Raw genomic sequence first — 20162 nt, 5'->3', positions numbered from 1 at the left:
TTGGAGAAATAGTACAGCTCAAAGCATGGTTGCAATTAAGAATTTTACATTCCTCCAGTTAAACTATCCATGGATCTGCTTAAAGTAATGGAACATTTTTCTGCTTGTCGAAAGCATTTTGGCAACTGTTAACAGTTAAAGATGGCTTTTGGAAGGATGAATGTATTGCAAGACTTGCTTGCTGGTTTGTATACTGAATATTACTGAAATTGGAATTTTAATGGAAGGACAGTATTTTTTTCTGATTGTGATGGCTGTTCCAAGGCCTTCTGTCCCAGGAACTCAGCTGAGAGTCAATTTTAGATGAGAAACCCAAGATCTGCATTTCTGATTCTATGTGTCAGGAATGAAGGTATGGTGACCTTCAAGATCAGTGCTTAATTGCAAACTCTGTGGTGAGATTAAAAGAAATCTTACCATATATGCAAAACCTAAATCTGAAGTGAAGATACCTTAAATGTTTTCTTTCTCATTCATGTTATTTGTGAGAATTACACTTGAACTTCTCTTTCACTTTGCACAAGAAAAATTGGGAGAAAGTTCAAATGTGTATATGAGGACTGGGTATTAGAACTGTCACTCCAAGCATGATATTGGAGGTTATTGGGTTTGTGTCAGGCTCCCTTTGCTTGCCTGCCATAAAGCACTGCAAACATGTCAGCTTTCCAGCTTTGCCAACAGACAGAACACTTCAGCGCGTTCCTTCTTGAGCTGTTACAGCCAAGGCCAAGCCACGCTGATAAAACACCTGGAACCTAAATCGCTCTAACAATCTAATGAGCTGGGAGGGGGGAATTCAGGAGTGAGAAATCTTTTTTGTAAGATATGGAGGATGGATGAGATCAGAGGGAATGAATTACTTTGAATGTTTTGGTGCCAAAACCTTATTCAGAGCTTTGCAGCTGTTCTATGTTAATCGAATTTTAATGAAGAATTCTGTAAGCTTCCTAATGGACTGTCCTGAGAATTTCTAAGGTTAAGGTCCTGGTACTGGGACCATCACAAGTGGGCAAGTGAGAAGATGGGGATTTGAGAGGTGTGGGTGAATGGATGAGTATGAAGGAAGCTCTGAATCCTAGTCCTAGGGAAGCCTCAGAGTGACAGGTATATAGAGAAAACATGCATTTCCTTCTAGTTCAAAGCTGCATAGGGGCAGAAAGGTCTGAGTGAGACTGAAAGATCTGACACAGCAAAACATTGGAAAGACTACAGAAAGTGAATATATAGCAACATCTGCTACAGAATATTATAGAAGAGAGAATTTCTTTCTAGTCCAAGGCTGCATAGGGGCAGAAATGTCTGAGAGAAAAGATCTTCCAATAGAAGAGATTATCTGCAGCTCAGGATTGAACTGTGAAGTCTTTGGTGCTTTCTGAGCTTTGTTGTTTGCTTGCAGATGTTTCATTATCCAACTAGGTAACATCGTAAGTACCTGCCATCATCACTACCCACTGATGATGTTATGTAGTTGGGTAATGCAATGTCTGCAAGCAAACAACCAAGCTCAGAGAGCACCAAGGACTCCACATAAAAGATCTTCCCTACTAGATATCTTGTTTATTGGTCACCATTCCCTCCAATCTTTTGTTTCATTCTGAAATCTTGACTTGTACATTATCTACATTATTCCTATTGTTTTCTTTTCTTCCTCCCACTATTAAATGCATTGTTGGCAGCAATTTTTTGCCCAGCCTTTGTGGTTTTAAAATCACTGTTTTTATTAGCTTGAATTAAGTAACTCATGTTCTAACTATCCATGAAAATCCCATTGAACTAAGACTTATTTCTGAGTGAAGCAGCAGTGATATTTTGGCTTGAATTAAGTAACCCGTGTACTCAAAACTAGTCAAGAAATTTAATGTCACATCTTCCAGGTGACAGAATTGCCTTTAAAAGTCATAATTATTGTCAGACATCTTTGGATAAACACATGCAGATTCCCTTATATGTGAATCATTCTATACAGATTAACAAAGTATGGTGAATATAGCAAAGTATGTATGGTGAATGTAGATTATACAAATATGGACACATATATTGTGTGAATAACTGAATGTACAATCAACAGTCTGAGTTCCCACAGTAATAGAAATACATCTCCTCACACCACAATGCACTTTTGGCAAAGGCAAGTGAACTGATGGTGATTACAGTGACAAGGAAAAGCCTATGGTTAAGAGACTCACCCCCTCCTACAATCTGGAGTAAGTACAACATCAAAAGATACAGTAAAGATACAACTTGTATGATGCTAAGAAAATGCTTTTAAAAATGGCATCAAAGTTGAGGAAGGTTGTTTTAGACTTCAAATATTTTTCTTCAGCTTTTTGCTGATTATATTGTTACACTTCTCTCATATTTTTCTCTTGGCATCTCTCTGCTGATAGGGTCTTCTTCCAGTAGAATGGAGAGAAAGTGGTTTTCAGCAATCCGCCCTCTTTCTGCAGGTGCTTATGGCTTTCTAAGTCTGTTCCAGATTTGAAAGACCCTTCAGAAGACCATGGGAATACAATTATGGAAGCTTCTCTTTTTGCTCTGGAATTAAAAACCTTAGAAATTGATTTCTATGATAGCAGCAGCTTTGATTCAGATCCATTCCTTTTTCCTCCAAGTACATCTTGGATTCTGCATCACACTACTAATTTCTGGAAAGGTAGCATTGCTGCTTGATACTAGGGTGTGTTGAGCCCAGATTCCTCCAAGAACTAAGGCACTTAGGAGTTTATCAAATTAGATCCAAATTCCTCCCAACCTCGTCCCCTAGAAGAAGACAGTATTTTTTCTTATTGGTGAAACTACCAGGTGAAACACTTGAGGATGTGGAAATCATAAATATGCCACGACTGATGTGATTTGTTTTTAACTGGGCGGTCTTGGTCTTGGTCTTGGTCTTGCTTGCAACAGTTAATGAAAATAAGAGTTTAGTACGTTTTGGAACTTTACAGATGCATGTCCCTACCTTAAATCTAAGATGGCTAGCCAGTGTTCTGGTCCTAAGTCAAGTACTTTAGTGCCCTCCAGTATGTTAGATGATACCTTCAATGAACACTTGCCATCAGTCATATATAGGTAACACTAGATGGGCATGCATTGCTTTCACCTCTTTTGGGCCAATATCTGCAGTACTGTCCAAGGTACTGAACCTGCTTTGCTCCTGTTTTGTCTCAAGGATGCCTGTAATCTATCGCCTGACTATTCACAACAGAGAAACAACCCTGTAAGAAACACCACTGTGTTTTGATATGAGCTGCTTTGCAGTCTGTTTTAAGAAACAAAACTTGGTGTATGGGCATGCTTTGAAAATGACTGGGAAAAAGTTATTTGGACCCAGCACAGCACCTCTCAGCCACATTTTTCCCACAAAAGCCTCTGCTTTAACAAATCCACTGATTAAAATCAATGTGATTCCTAAAGCAGTGGCACCATTTTTTTTCCAGATTTGTGTTGAACAGTGAAAAAGTGGGGCCATTCAAAGGAATTGTAGGGAGAGGTTTTGCTTGCACTTGTATGATGTCATGTCTTCTAAATTCTTTTCCTGGGGTACACAACTCTAATAAATAATGCCATAAATAGTTTAAAATATATAGTACTTTTTTTAACCTCTTGTCTATCAAAATAAGTATTTTTAAAAGAACTTTGGAATTTTCTGATCAAGCTGGCTTGCTTGTTCTACAAGTTCCTGTCTTGTGATGAGATGCACTCCAGCAAGTAATTGGGTGGAACAAATAATTTAAGAGCAGGTGCTCTTCAGCTGTGCAGACATATCAAGTTCAAAAAGGAAACAATGCCTGTCTCTCACTAATGAGGAGATTAATTCCGCTTCCATATACCCCAAATTGTTGCTGAGACACTGATGACTTTGAGAAGACAACAGTTTAGTGTGTCTTTGTTAAATAATTGAGAATGTGATGGATTTCTCTTTTACCCAGCTGTCTAAATTTCAATCTTTCTGGTATACATTCATAGATTATTGATGCTTCATAAATCTCACTATTGTGTTTTCAGGCTTGTTATATTCTTACACGAATTGACAGACCAGTGAGTCCCAGTAATGGCACAGTAGAGCAAGTGACTATATTTTTCTATCTATGCAAGTTGGCTTATGGAAGATACCAACATTTTAATTTTCCCCCTTGTCTTATGTCAATGGAACAAATCCAAAGATGATCCATTCAAGAGAAATAGGGCAAAACGACAGGCCTTAAATTAGAGCAGACATTGCAGCAATTGATTATTTAAATGTAAATGAGACATATAAACTGAACAAAGGCCAAAAACCTAATGATGCATTCCTGAGGCTTGTGATGCCTAACAGAATGTGACCATAGTCAAGGTTGGACTCTTCTTCTAATCCTGTCATGTCCCATTGTCTTCTGGAATATGTTCAGCATTCCTCCGCTACCACAGTTGAATAAGAAGAGTCAAGAAATGCATGTCTCATTTGTGTTTTCTTAAAGAAAGGAATAGCAGGCATTGAGGGTGGGGAAGATCAGGACTGAGGCAGTAGCATGTCCAATATTACCCTATGGTCCTAATTAAACTACTTCCCTCCCCAGCTGCTATTTCTCTTTTGGAATGACTAACAGTTTTGAGGTTGTACTTTTCTTAGGCTCATGGTACATTTTATTAGGCTATGGACCATTTTCTAAACCTTGATCAGACTCTGCGATATACATACATGGTGTACCAAAAGTCAGACTCTATAGACATTTTTTAATATAATTTACATTAAATGTTCAAATTGGTTGCCATTTTCTTCTAAACATTTCCTTACTCATTTAACACATGACCTTTGAACATTCCTAAGTACACTAACATTTTCTCTGGAAAAAAAAGCATATACACATACATATTTCCAGCAAAGGAAGTAGGAGGGTCAGTGATTATGTTGACTTAATCAGTGATCCTGATTAAGTTAACTTGGAATAAGTTAAGCAAATAAATAAGAAAAAAAGGGAAGTAAGTCTTACCTAGCAATGCTCCTTGGATAGTAACATCACTTCTTACTGATGTAATAATTGGAACAAAAGAGACAATTACTGTATAACAAATTGCAAGATATTAAAAGGTAATCTGCAGCGACAGGAACTCCTTTAATCAGGAATTTGTATAAATCAGTCCATGCAATCCAGAGGAAATGAGAAAAGAAAAAGGGAGGAGGAAATCTTGATTTGGCTTAGCAAAAACATACATGGTTGGCTTAAAAATAAAGAAAAAGAATCCAGCAACAAGGCAAGATGTTCTCTCATTACGTGTGGCTATATGTTCAGATGAGACAACCTATGGGAATTTCAAACCCAGGAGCAAGAATTCTGTGGAGTCAGCATTTATGATGTAATTTGGAACACAGACCACATAAGCAGCACCTGTCTGGATCACTTTAAACCAAAAGCATCTTTTCCCAGGAGTATGTACCAGCAGCAGAGGGCAGCTAGACAAGCTCAGGAAAACATGTGGCTGCTTGTTGCATTCCAAACAGATGATCTATACATAATGTCATGGGCCTTAATCACATATTGCCCAGGTGGCAACACCCAGCTGACATTGACTGGTCTTGAAAAAGCTAAGCAGGATTGGACTTGATAAATGCTTAGATAGCAGATGACCTGGAAATCCAAGACTGTAGACTAGATTGCAAGGTTTTTTTAAAAAGTCCATGTGGTCATCAGGAGTTGCCAGGAGTCAAACAAGCCTTATCTATAACTCCAGAGATTTGCATAATCATTTCAAATAAATACCCTACATTTTAGAAGTGTAATCCCATGATCTGTTACTGTGGTAATTTTTCAAGTAATATTGATCAAATATCATTTAGAATAAATCCCCTCTGCTTTAAGAGTGACGTGATGTTATCTATTACAAACAGATCATGGCTCTTTGATTCAAAAGCTGCTTCTACAATTAATAGTATCTGACTAACTAAATGGCTTTCCTTACACCAAAAAAGCCATTTCCTCTGCCTATGTCCTGTTTAGACTATGCACCAGACAAGTTCTAAATGAATATTCTTTATTAAAGAACTATTTACAATAATTCAATATCAATGTGTGAAATTTGATCAATTTCCACACTGGACCATCAAAGCAAGGAGTGAACTTCCACTGGTTTGGACTGGATGCAGTGAAACCAAGACTGGAGGTAGCAGTTCTCAAACTGGAACAATACTGGAATGGCACTGGAACTGAATCTGACTCACTGGAACTAGAAGCAGGACTACGAGCAGCAAACAGGGATGAGCTGACCCAAAGCAGGACTCGAACTTGAAGCAAGGCTGTACTCGGCTGGGGTTTCTGGGCTAGATTGGGTACTTGGAACTGAAGGCTTGAAGACAAGGCTGGGACTGGATTAAGGCTGGACTTGGCTGGAAGCCCTGGACTAGGCTGGATTCTCTGGACGGGAGACTTGCAGCAAGGCTTGGGACTTGGAACTAGGCTGGATTCAGCTGGAAGCCCCGGACTAGGCTGGATTCTCTGGACGGGAGACTTGCAGCAAGGCTTGGGACTTGGAACTAGGCTGGATTCAGCTGGAAGCCCCGGACTAGGCTGGATTCTCTGGACGGGAGACTTGCAGCAAGGCTTGGGACTTAGAACTAGGCTGGATTCAGCTGGAAGCCCCGGACTAGGCTGGATTCTCTGGACGGGAGACTTGCAGCAAGGCTTGGGACTTGGAACTAGGCTGGATTCAGCTGGAAGCCCCGGACTAGGCTGGATTCTCTGGACGGGAGACTTGCAGCAAGGCTTGGGACTTGGAACTAGGCTGGATTCAGCTGGAAGCCCCGGACTAGGCTGGATTCTCTGGACGGGAGACTTGCAGCAAGGCTTGGGACTTGGAACTAGGCTGGATTCAGCTGGAAGCCCCGGACTAGGCTGGATTCTCTGGACGGGAGACTTGCAGCAAGGCTTGGGACTTGGAACTAGGCTGGATTCAGCTGGAAGCCCCGGACTAGGCTGGATTCTCTGGACGGGAGACTTGCAGCAAGGCTTGGGACTTGGAACTAGGCTGGATTCAGCTGGAAGCCCCGGACTAGGCTGGATTCTCTGGACGGGAGACTTGCAGCAAGGCTTGGGACTTGGAACTAGGCTGGATTCAGCTGGAAGCCCCAGACTAGGCTGGATTCTCTGGACGGGAGACTTGCAGCAAGGCTTGGGACTTGGAACTAGGCTGGATTCAGCTGGAAGCCCCGGACTAGGCTGGATTCTCTGGACGGGAGACTTGCAGCAAGGCTTGGGACTTGGAACTAGGCTGGATTCAGCTGGAAGCCCCGGACTAGGCTGGATTCTCTGGACGGGAGACTTGCAGCAAGGCTTGGGACTTGGAACTAGGCTGGATTCAGCTGGAAGCCCCGGACTAGGCTGGATTCTCTGGACGGGAGACTTGCAGCAAGGCTTGGGACTTGGAACTAGGCTGGATTCAGCTGGAAGCCCCAGACTAGGCTGGATTCTCTGGACGGGAGACTTGCAGCAAGGCTTGGGACTTGGAACTAGGCTGGACTTGACTGGAAGAACCATGTGTGGCATGAATCCAGATCCTGAACAAGATGGGTGTGAATCCTCGAAACTTGCTGGAGTCTGCGAAGCATGGTTACAGCGAACTGTGGAAAAGCAGCGGCACAGAAAACCTTCAACTTGGCTGCGCTGCTGAGAAGACTGTGGGCTTTCAAGGCTTGAGGCAAAACACATTATTGGGCTTGGCTGATGCTGATTCCTCGAATGCAGCAGGCACAAAAACCCCTTCTTCAGACTGAAAGTCAGGCACTGGTTCCTCCTCGACAACAGACACCACTTCTGATTCCAGTAGGGATTCTTCTTCCAAAGCTGCAGGCTTAGAGAATCAATTCAATTCAATTCAAAGCAGGATAAAAAAAATAAAATTAAAAACAGGATTCGTCTTCGGAGTGGAGCTCAAGCACTGGTTCGTCTTCGGCCACAGACGCTGACTCCAATCCCATTAAGGACTCTTCTCCCGAAGCTGCAGGCTTAGAGAATCAGTTGTCTCTGGCAGCTCACTGTCTGCGCGGCTGCCTTTTATCCCTCTTTTTGTTGCGCTCAGAGTCTCCTGCAGCCAATCCGGCTGCCTTCTCCTTCGCACACTTTTCAGCCCGTCTCTGGCATGCGCTGATTGGCGTATTCAAATCCCCCTCCGGATCTCACCCAATCAGTGTTGTAAGTTCTTCCCGCTCTGCTGAGTCATGCTGGAGATTCGTTTCTCCGATTCCAGCCTGGTAAGTTTCCAATTCCTCCTCTGACTTAGAACTAGTTTCACTTTCCGAGTCAGAGGCAGGCTTGGTTCTGACAGTCTAAACCCCATTGCTCCCATTTGCTGCATAGGATTATACAGGATAGAGTCTCTGTGGCATTCATAGTTATTTACCTGTTAGTGGAGTAATACAAAGCCTTCATTTGATGCACAAATAAATCACTACAATTCATGGTAAGAAACATGGACACACAGATAGTCTTTCCATAAGAACCAAAGATATGTACTTGAATGTACATCTTAAACTTGATAGTTGCATATTTTAACACCAATTGGGAGAAATGTCCAGTTCTCTTGAGGGCTCTAATTGCTGCACATAATTATTTTTCAATGACTAGTGGTGGATCAGAGCCTAGGCCTGAATATGCATGTAATGTCCCAAATATTGTCATAATTCTGTTTCGAAACATAGTACGTCATGAAATAAAGGTCAACCATTATTTACCAAGTTCTTCAAATTGATAAAATATGTTTCCCACTGTGTGGGGCAGTGCAAAATTTCACAATGGTTTCACCACAAGAATGCTAAAATGGTGACCTCCAGCTCTCCACTAAATGTGCCACCAGAATTTTTAATGGTAGACATGATTGGGCAGTTGGAGTATAAAAATACCTAAAAGTAACATCTGTTTCAACAAATTCAGGCGGGAGACCTTTTAGATGTTACTACATTATAGGTAATGACGTGCACAAAACATTCAGCCTTTGGAGGGCAAGACAATCCAGTGGAGAGGATCATCATGTGCAAGGAAAGTTCATAAAACATCTTGGGGGTGCCACCATTACCTATGCGTTTAAACAGAATTTGCTCATATTGTTACAACATGTTATTTGAAGACTTTGCAGTTAAAAATTGTTTGGAGGGTGCATGTATTTGCAAAATTGGTGGGTTGCGTCTGTTGGAAACAGAGTTTCCCTTCTTTAACAGTACTGGTACTGTTTGCCTGTAAAATCTAGATGTGGGAAATTATATTAGGAAACTGCAGGATAACCTGATTGCACATGCTTAGAACATGTCTCAGAAATTAAACTTGAAATGGTAGCTGTATAGCTATAGTTTCCTTAAAGTTTATGCAATTCCAGTTGAAGAACTTTGGATTAAATCTCCCACAAAACATGGTGCTCCTCATTTAAACAACTATATAAAGTCACCTACTGCATGATAGGAGGATTCAACTGAAGGAAGAAGGAAAAAAAAGGTTTCCACCGTTTGTCTGTAAGTGCCTGTACATATGTGTGTGGCTGAAAGAGAGGGTGCAAAGATGATGGGACATACAGATGAAGAAAGGGCAATGGTCCGGTCCAATCTAATAGGCATTGCCTTGGCTGTGGTTCCTCTAAACCCTCTGCATTTAATGTCCTTGTTTCAGGTATCCCCATTACCAATCCCATTTGAAAGGCCAAGTCTTGTGAGTGAGTCAGAGGAGCTCTTGAAGGGGGCTTCATCTCAGTGAGAGAGGTTTAGAATAATGTAAACATTTGAGGACTCTTTCTGGGCATTAGAATTACACTTGTAGTGCAGGTGTGGTCCTTTAGTACCAATGCTTTCCTGTTTGAAAGAAAGCCTCACTGCTTTGAAGAGGTTTTACTTCCACATCTGGATGTCTCTGACTTTGGCTAATTTAAAGATAAAAGGAAAAAAAGGAAAAGAGAAGAGAAGAAGAGAAGAGAAGAGAAGAGAAAAATCAAATACCTTCATGCTGAATTGTACATTTTCCTACTGTAACCAAGTTGACTGAGCAGTACAAAGAGAAAGGAAAGGTAGAAAACAAAAGGTATTAAATGCAGAGATGGCTTGCGAAAACAGCAGCTGAAAGGAGAAGGAATAATTATGACATTATCTGGACAGTGGAAATGGCTAAGCCAGTAAGTGGGTAAGCTAGGGGGCCTCAGGCCTCATCTCCCAGAAGTCTCCTGGGTCTTCCTGCCTTGGTTCCACCTCCTGCTTTGGGATAGCAGCTTGGTAGTTCCTGTTACTATCTCTGAGGGGCACCTCATGTGATGCCCTGGCATATGATATGTGAGATAGAGTGCACACTCACTCTTGGAAAGACATGTGTGATCCCTCTAACCAGTTGTTATTTAATTTACACATGTTTTCCAGGTCCACAATACCACAGAAGAGCAGGTCCACAATCAAGAGGGAAGTATTCATGTCTTGTCTATATTATTTCAAACATTATTGCTACAACCTGGGAATAGGTCACAGGAAAATTGCTGTTCCACAGCTGCATTAATGTAAAACAAAAAGTTTTAATCTAAAAATTTCATCCTTTTGATAACATGACAGATCTCTCCTTAATGTTACTTTGAGCAGATTTAACCAAAAACCAACAACAATACAGCAAGATGATGTTTGATAATAATCTGTTAGTTAAAGTGGGATGGTAGCATTACTTAAAGCTGTCTTCCAATCTTAGAGGTAGTCCTCAGTTAACGATGGCAATTGGGACTGGAATTGCCATCACTAAGCAACACGGTCATGAAGTGCAATGTCACGTGATCACACTACTTAGCGATAGCAATTCTGGCACTTCTGTTGCTGTCATTAAGTGAATCACTGCGGGTCATTAAGCAAGGATGTCACATGGTTGCCATTTACAACCTCCTGCCAGTTTTCACATTGACTTTGCTTGTCAGAAGCCAGCAAAGAAGGTAGCAAATGGCAACCATGTAACTGCAGGACATTGTGACGTTGAAATCACAAGCCAGGCACCAAGCACCTGGGTCACAATCACATGACCACAGAGATGCTGCAACAGCTGGAATTCAGAGAACTGGTCATAAGTACCACTCATTCAGTGTCATCGCAAGTTTGAATGGTCACTGAACGAGCGTCTTATTGAGCATCTTATTATCGAAAAGAGCTGTGATTGAATCTGTCTGTCAGTTTGAACCAGAGACTGATAACTTTTGAGAAGTAATATTTTAACTACAGAAAGATTCATATTAGCACTGAAGGTAACAAAAGTATGAAAGGTTCTGTAAAACTGTATGAATATGTTGCTATTTATTTATTGCATTTTCAACCTACTCAATCACAGACTCCCTAAATACTGGAGAATGTATATAAGGTAAAGGTAAAGGTTTCCCTTGACGTAAAGTCCAGTCGTGTCCGACTCTAGGGGGCGGTGCTCATCTCCGTTTCAAAGCCTTGGAGCCGGCGTTGTCATAGACACTTCCGGGTCATGTGGCCAGCACGACTCACGGAACGCCGTTACCTTCCCGCCGAAGCGGTACCAATTAATCTACTCACATTTGCATGTTTTCGAACTGCTTGGTGTGCAGGAGCTGGGACGAGCAACGGGCGCTCACCCCGCCGCGCGGTTTCGAACCGCCGACTTTCCGATCGACAGATCAGCGGTTTAACCCGCAGCGCCACCGCGTCCCTTTTGGAGAATGTATATACATATTTTAAAACTCTGAGTATAATAAAAACTTTGGAAAAAGGCAACGTATTTTATAAGCTTCAAAAATAGTTACCAACTTACTTTCTCCTTTATTCCAATTTTAGAAATTTCGAGTATTGACACTGGTTCAAAACTTACAGTACCTTTTAAGCAGCTTTGAATAATCCTAGAACATATACTTTTATACTGTGTGTTCAGTCATTTTAATGTGAAGTTTTAAAAGGAGGCTGCTTTTGAGGGCAGAGACTGGCAGCCAAGAAAAACTGGCAGCCAAGAGGGCACAAAGAAAGATTGTGGACAGTCCTAAAGGTAAAATCTCCTTTGAGTCCAGTTCAACTCCTGGTAATTACATGGACACACCCATGCAGTTTTCTTGGCAACAATATGGTGTTCGGGGATGTTTTTGGGATTTCCCAGTCTGCCTACAGTCCTTGGATTTTCTGGTAGCCCTCTACTGCCTGATTTCAATCTTGCTTGCTTTTCTGAGACCAGCCAGGGCCACTGGCTGTGATAATTCTACGTCTCTTTGTCATTGAAAGCCCTATTACGTCATATTGTCATGAACTGAGATTGGTGTCCCTCCAGCTCATCTAACACTTTTGAAAGTTGAGTTCATAGTGCAGATGTCCCAAGCAGTAAGTCCCATGGCACTGGGAACTGATGCTACGTGTAACATGCTTATGGAAACCATTCAGTTGGAACTCGGCGGCCCAAGTGAGTCAGAGATGAAGCGAAATCCTTGCTGTCCATACTAGTCAAGGGGAGGGGTAAGTGGGGTCTCTGTGCAGAGCAAAAAGTGCTGGAAAGGCATCTGAAAAGGAATAGTGAACTGGTCTCATAGAAATCTGAGGGGAAGATAAATCTGTAGAGTCCCTCCTGTTGTGAACACTTATTTAATCTTCACTGTCTTTGTGCACTGGTAGTTACATAAATGCCCATGACCTCCTTGCAAGGAAACCTTGGGAAAACAGTAGAGAAACTTCCCGGCAATCAGAAGTGGAATACACGTGTCAAAATGTGTTTGCCCTCCCTTGTCAATTGTTGCTGTCTGAAGCGAATTTTATATTTTTAGGAAGGTCCTGCTAATGCATGAATTGTTCCTTTCAAGTCTTTTTCAAAAGGAAGAGAGGGATTTATGGAAGATATACAACTCAGGTAGGGTGAGTCACTAAAAGCATACAGTTGAAGTCTGGGGCATTAGTTGTTTCTTTGGAAGCTTACAGAATAGCTTTCAATAAACCTGTCATTTCGGCACGAACTGGTTAGTAACTTTAGAATTAGCTGACTCGTAGAAGGATACTAAATTCTACATCCTACCTATGATTCTCAGCAAATTTCTTAATATGTATTAAATATTGTTTATATGTTTAATGAAGCAAAGTATTTATTTTATGAAATGAATTCAAGGTGTGAGAAATGGGGAAAGAGGGCCCAGGTTGATTTAAGACCCTTGCCGTATGGGCTTTGGTGTACCTGTTTTTTCCTTTTCCTTTTCCTTTTCCTTTTCCTTTTCCTTTTCCTTTTCCTTTTCCTTTTCCTTTTCCTTTGAAGTTAGACAAAAGCAGGAAGATTCAAGATCGGCCAGGCCAGGCTCATACATTTCTCAATGTTCTAGTTAAAATTAATAATCCTGAAATGTGGAAATTGCTGGTTTCCCTGTTCATGAAAGATTCCTTTAAATACTTGGCAGAGGAAGCCCAAAACAATGTCAGTTTTCTGAACAGACACATTTCTTCAAATGCTTCTCATGGTTTGTCAAACAACAAACTGCTAGAGCTCCTCATGAGATGTACTACTGTAACATATTCTACAACTAAACATAATGGACACCATTTTCTGCTAAAAGAACAATTTCCAATTTGTTTGGGGAACTTCGCTCATCCCTGGCAAATCCCTGTGCTTAGCTGGCTTCTCTTTTATCCTCAGGAGAAAGTTGGTAGATGTTTTAACATCTTCACCCACGTTGTCATCGCTTTGGCTTTTAGGGGCCTCCTGCTCCCCATATCATGGAAATTACTACACTGCATGTAGTGGGTGTGTGAAAGTGTAATGAGCATACTTGTAAATGTTCACATCCAATCACATAGTATTCAGCTTTCTATTTTAAACCACAGGAATTGTTCATAATTATTTTAGCATATGATCAAGGAAATTACCTTTTTCTAGCCTAGCTTTAAGCAAAAAAAAAAATCTATATTCTTCATGTTTTGCTTTACTTTTTGTGTTTCATTAATCAAAGACATACTTTTCGTAAAGGATGTAGATGTAGTCTGCCAGCAGTGGAGAAAATTCTTCTTAGTTGACCCTTAGATCAGAAAGTAATCTTTGTGCAACTACTTCGCACTGGTCCAGTAATTCTTCCTGATTCTTTCCCACTTCTGCAGTGTTCCTTAGAAAAACTGGACCTTTTTTCTTTCTCTGTGTAGAGTTTTCCCCTTATGAGAAAAACAAATATATAAAAGGACCTATAACTGAAATAGATTCCCTTTCCACAATGGTTCAAACAAAACAAAACAACAAAATAAGCAGGTGAGGAACCAAACAGTTCAAAGCAAAATAAACCTCTGGGCAAATCTAAATCTAGCTTGTCTGAACCAATTTTTTTTTCTCAAACTATCCCTTGTTCTAACTGATTTGTATGTATAAGACTCTTTAGTCTTATACATTGTAGCTACCCAGGCTACAATCCTATACAAATTTACATGAGAATAATTCTCCCACTGAATACGGTGTGATTTACTACTAAACATGCTTGAACTGTGCTGGCAAATTCTTCGTGGTCAGAGGAAGGATCCTATGGTTTGGGGAGGAGAGAAAGAGAGTGCTAGGGAGAGTAACAGATGATGAGAGAGGAACCGCGGTAGCTATTGGCACCTTTCATGGTGCCGCATTATAGTGGAGAAGATACGGCGTGCGGAACACCACCAATGACCCACTGTCCACATGTAACATGCAGGTTGTAGTTTAACATATAAGCAGGCGCTATACAGCCGTGACTGAGTTAAAGGGGAATACTAGAAATGAAAGCGTCATCTGGACTAGTGACCATGTAGCTTGGCCTTTAGTCCTCTGAAAACTTAAATCAGAAAACAACAGCCAAGAACCACATGTTCATTCCATCTGCTTTTTCTCCTCTGCTAGCTGAATACTATAACAATCTGGAATCTCTTAGTGCTACATCTGAGACAGGAAGGCAGAGTATGGCATGCCCAGAAAAGAAGTAAACAGGGCAGCTCTTCTGTTTTTTGTTTTCTTTAAAGTAGGATATCTCAGAATTCTGAGTCTCCTTCCTGAAAACCAGGCTGTTTCTTATTTAGCAGGAATATGGAAGCCTTCTATTTGCTGTATTTTCTGAATTATCGGTACACATCCTAAATGTCACTAATTGCTTTTCCTGCATCTGTGACTACTTGAATACACAAACCAAAAATATGCATCTCTCAGCAGACGACGGATGTCCCTCCCTTAATGCCTGCTGAGCGTTCATGGTCAAATTCCTCACAGGACAAATCCAGGAAAGACCATCTCATCTGGAGCAAGGGTAACCAATTTCATTCAAAATTCTGTTTTATTTTTCTGACAGCCGCTTTCACTGGATCTATGGACTATATGAAATGAACGTGGATTGCACAGAACTTAATAATTACTGTAATTATATGATCATTAATAATTATAACAACCTAATTGGTGGCTGTGGTTGAGAATCAAGCATAAGAGTTTATTGACCATGTAGGAAGGCCAATGGCCGTTTGAAGGATGTGAGCATATAAGACTGACTGCTCCCTCTGGGAATTTGGTAAGACTGAGACTTATGCCTTGCAAAAAGAGTGAAAAGGCTAGCAGAGCAGCTATGAAAAGGAAAGCTCCTGGGGGTGGGGGTAGGATTGAAATAAACATTCTTAAAATGCTTCTGTCATACTTCTGAAAGATTACTGTCTGGGGCTGATTAGTTTTTCACTGCCATCCAGTAACTGTCTTCTGCAAGTAAATCCCTCTGAGTCAAATGAAGCTTCTTTCTAGGCTAAGTCAAAGATCATAGTCTTACAGGCTGATTCCATCACTTTGTCAACTGAGTGTAAGTCTTGGATGCTTAGCAGCAGAAGTTGTAACGGTGGCTATTCCAAAGGTGCTGCCATCAAGAATGATTCCAAGTGTCAGCCCCCCATAGGAAAAGTCTGAGACTCACCCCGTCCTGTAATCTGGAGTAAGCACAGCAGTGTGTGTGTGTGTGTGTGCATGCATGTGTGTGCCTTTGAGTCATTGTTGACTCCTGGCGACTGCCTGGACAAGTCCCTGCAGTTTTCTTGGCAAGGTTTTTTGGAAGTGGTTTGCCATTGCCTTCTTCCTGGGGCTGAGAGAGAGTGACTGGCCCAGGGTCACCCAGCTGGCTTCGTGCCTAAGGCGGGACTAGAACTCCCAGTCTCCCGGTATCTAACCTGGTGCTTTAACCACTACAACAGACTGGTTCTACTGATTGTACTGGACCCCAAACAGCTGGATGGCTTCTCCCAATAGCTTCCTATAAATATTACAGTGAGGGGAGGTGGGAGAGAACGGGCTTCTGCGGTATGCAAAAGGATGCAACCACCAAGCTGTCCTCTCCTTCCCTACTCACTGTTACCACCCTCTAAAAAAAGAGCAGAACAAACAGCTGATCAGCAACCCAGAAGCAGTGAGCTGGCTTCACACCTATCACTGACTCTCCAGGTAGCTGCTTCCTTGTCATCCCCAAGTCATCAGACAATGCGCCCCTTATTGCCTACACCCAAGAGACTGCCCCCACTGCCCCACCCTTAGACATGGTCTTATTGGAAGCAGATGTGGAGCTTACCAACAACAACCTGAGGCCAGGTGCCCCAATACCAGATCCCTAGGATGATACAAAGGAGAAGAATAAAGGAATTATTTTGATGATTTCCCTTCTGTTCCAAATATCCGTAAATAGAAACATTTAGACCTCCTTTGTCCTTTAGTATCAGAAAAAGGAAAAGGGAAGAGACTTGGTTTTGTGTGTTTGGGTCCTCAACGTTTGAGTACATAATTTTTTTAAAAAAATATGTAATGCATAATAGAAACACCAGTGCTGTCCCACAAGGCATTTACCAACAATAGAAGTTTGTTTGCCACAAATCTCCATCTTCCCGCTCTCTTGGGCGGTTACTCCTAGACTTTCTGTTCTTCAGCCAGGTTTTACATCCTTGGCATCGAATGACTTGTTAAAAAGCAAAGCACAAACAGAATTTCATTGGGACTTGAGATCAAAGTCTAGAACACAAGCATTTGGGTGGTCATTTATAACTGCTTAAGTCTTCATGTATTTAGGACTTCTTTTATTAAGCACAGCATTCTTAAAATTGAATGAAAAAAGCAGGTGAATATTAATATTACACTACTGAAATGGCAGCTTCTGGGGATCTAGTGGCATACAGGCCAAAAAGCCTAGAGCTTTAGGCTAGGTTTGGAATTATAAAAGGAATATCCAGGTGTTTACAGTAGGCTTGGCCCAGTTTGTTTTTAAATGTTCAGGTTTATACACTTTATATTTTTAAATAGTGATTTCAACTTATTATTTGGTAATACTGATTAAACAGTATAAATCACACCTTTTCAAGTCTTTCATGCTATTTAATGGAAGCAGTTATGGATAATTCAAATCACTGGCCGATAGCATAGGACAAAATTTAGAATAATAGCTTTGGGTTGGCTTGTCCTTGGTACAAAGATCATTGAGTGAAATGCCTATTTACTGTTTAACACAAATAGTGAAGAATTACATTAGGTGCTCCTTCCCTCCCTCCCTCCCTCCCATGCATGCATGCACCCACCCATGCATAACATAACATCTAAGTACTATAGAACTTAGAGCTACAGTTATATTTATAATACTGGTTCTAATTCCAGAATATTTAGTCTTTTCAACACACTTTGAGATGCAGTTGTGTGCATGAAATTAACTCACTAGAGGGACTCAAAAAATACTACTAGATAATATAATCGTTAATACATTGATTATAAGATGGGCAGCTGTCACAATCCTCTTGAAGTGCTGCTACTTTACATATGATTTATGGTGTAGGTTGACATGTTAATAATATGGATCTATCCTTAGTTACCATCCTGTTAAGATGCACAGACTGGAAGTGTGCAGTGCCAACAAACCTATACCTGTTTAACATAAAGTATCTGCTAACGCTAGGGTAGGTATTTATACTTCTATTCCATCCAAGAATACTTAATGTATATTTCTCCTTTAGAAGGATTTATCTTATGTATATATGCGCATGCATGTGTGTGAGAAGGCACAGAGTTTTCAGGATTGGTCCCTGAAAATGGATGAGACATTTTTCCAATGCTATGGTGGTTAGGACTGATAAGAAAGGCACCTAAGTGAAAGTTATTGGTGAATGAAAATACAGATGTCTAGAAGCATTAAGGGTTACTTAAAAGGTAGAAAAGACTACTTCAAGCATGTTTAAAACAAGTCTCAAGAAAGTAAGAAAAATGTAAATACTGTATGCCTTCAATCCTTTTATGAAGAATGTGTTATAGATTGTAATTTGTGCCTGATAAGTAAACATTAGCCAAAAATAGGTCTATAAACACCTTCAAGATGATTAAGACTGGTGACGTCTGAACATGGTTTATTTTGGAAAACCAAATGTTATGCTATTTGAGGACAGGTTGTTTCTAGGGAAGACTTGTGTGATGAAAAAATATCTTGGGCATTCAGAATCCAGCACAATAGGGATTTGGTTTCATCAAGCTTTAGCTCTTTCGCAAAACCATCACTAAATTATGCAGGCAACTTGAGAAGTAATACAATCCTGGCAAGCCAACAAGGGGAAGCCAAGGGACACCTTTTCTTGCTGATACTCCCAAGTGGGGCTGAGGGTCTTTTGATTGTTACATTGAGATCATCCCACATGTTCATGTGCTGTGGATGTTCATGGAACTGGCCTTATGACAACTTGACACATGCCCAAATCTCAGGCTGATGCATCTTAATAGTAGAATTAAATTTGTGCACAAGGACACAATTTTAATTTGTGTACGCAAGAACACGTTTCTTCCCGAGGAATCTAATGTGAAAGCCAATGTGTACTGGCTCCAAGTTTGAAAAAAAAAGGTGGTTGAAAGCAGTACTGCATTAAATCTTTTCATAGGGATGGATGGATGGATGGATGGATGGATGGATGGATGATGTGCCATCAAGTCAGGGTCAACTCTTAGCACCACATGGATAATTTTCTTCATGATGATCTGTCCCTAACCTGGTCCTTCAGGTCTTCTACATATAGTTCTTCTTCCAAAATTGGAGAACAAATTTTCCACAATGGTATAGATTTAAACTGTTGTTTCTCAGTACTTGGGTACAGTAGACAAAAACCAAGCAGAGGGAACCTACAGTACATAGATATAAGGAAGCAGAATTCTATCACCTCCTCTCTCAGGGTGAAGCTGTAGCATATCATTCAGATCAGGGGCAAGAGAAACCTCACTTCTGCAACCTGACCAATCAGCCAAAGCCTTTCCTTCTCCTATACGTTGATGAATTACATGATAGAAAACAGATGCTGTAGTGTAAGGCTTCAGTCAGAGGTCTACATGTTTAAAGGCTTCTTTCTTTTCTCTCTTAGTGGAGGATGGGCTTTAGGCATTGAGTTGAAAGTTAAGAGCTTTTTTGTGTGTGTGCATGCCTTTGAATCAGCGTTGACTCCTGGTGACTGCCTGGACAAGTCCCTGCAGTTTTCTTGGCAAGATTTCAGAGATGGTTTGCCCTTGCCTACTTCCTAGGGCTGAGAGAGAGTGACTGGCCCAAGGTCACCCAGCTGGCTTTGTGCCTAAAGTTGTTGAACTAGAACTCAAGGTCTCCAAGTTTCTAGCCTGCTGCCTTAACCACTACACCACACTGGCTCTCAGTTAAGAGCTGTGTTGAGTTTAATTGATTTGAATTAGCCCCAACTTTTAGGTGTGCCTCTAATTTTAGAGTCCTTCTTCCATGGTATTGCCTAAGAGTAGACTGTCAATAGGAATGACAAATGTATCCGTTTTTATTTCTTCCTGATTCTATTTTTTTTAAGTTATTAAAAGTTATTTCCATTCAGTTAATGAAAAAATGTGCTAATATTGATAAGCCCTTAATGAAAAAATGAACTGAACAAAATTCTAAACTATCTGTAATTGGAAGTAAAATACTTGCATCCACTTTATATTTATTGCAGCTTCAGCTATGGTTTATTCCAGCAAGTTAGTATGATTTTAAATGATAGTTTGTGGTTGTTTATAAGTAATCATTTGCACTATCATATGCCAGTTTTGCTCATAGATGTGATAATGATAGATAGATAATAAACACAGGAAAACCATGTTTCCAAATTCCTTCTCACAGCTGCATCACAGGGTAAGAGGTTACTTGATTTATTTGGTGTTTTGTTTGAAAGAATCCTGTCTGGTCTGCTGTTCTGAGAACTTTCCCTGGAGTCTTGTGAAGATTCT

Source organism: Candoia aspera, chromosome 2, assembly GCF_035149785.1.
Source record: "Candoia aspera isolate rCanAsp1 chromosome 2, rCanAsp1.hap2, whole genome shotgun sequence".
In the NCBI taxonomy this organism is placed as follows: Eukaryota; Metazoa; Chordata; class Lepidosauria; order Squamata; family Boidae; genus Candoia; species Candoia aspera.
The sequence above is the reverse complement of the archived record's forward strand: the minus strand, read 5'-3'. Positions refer to the sequence as shown.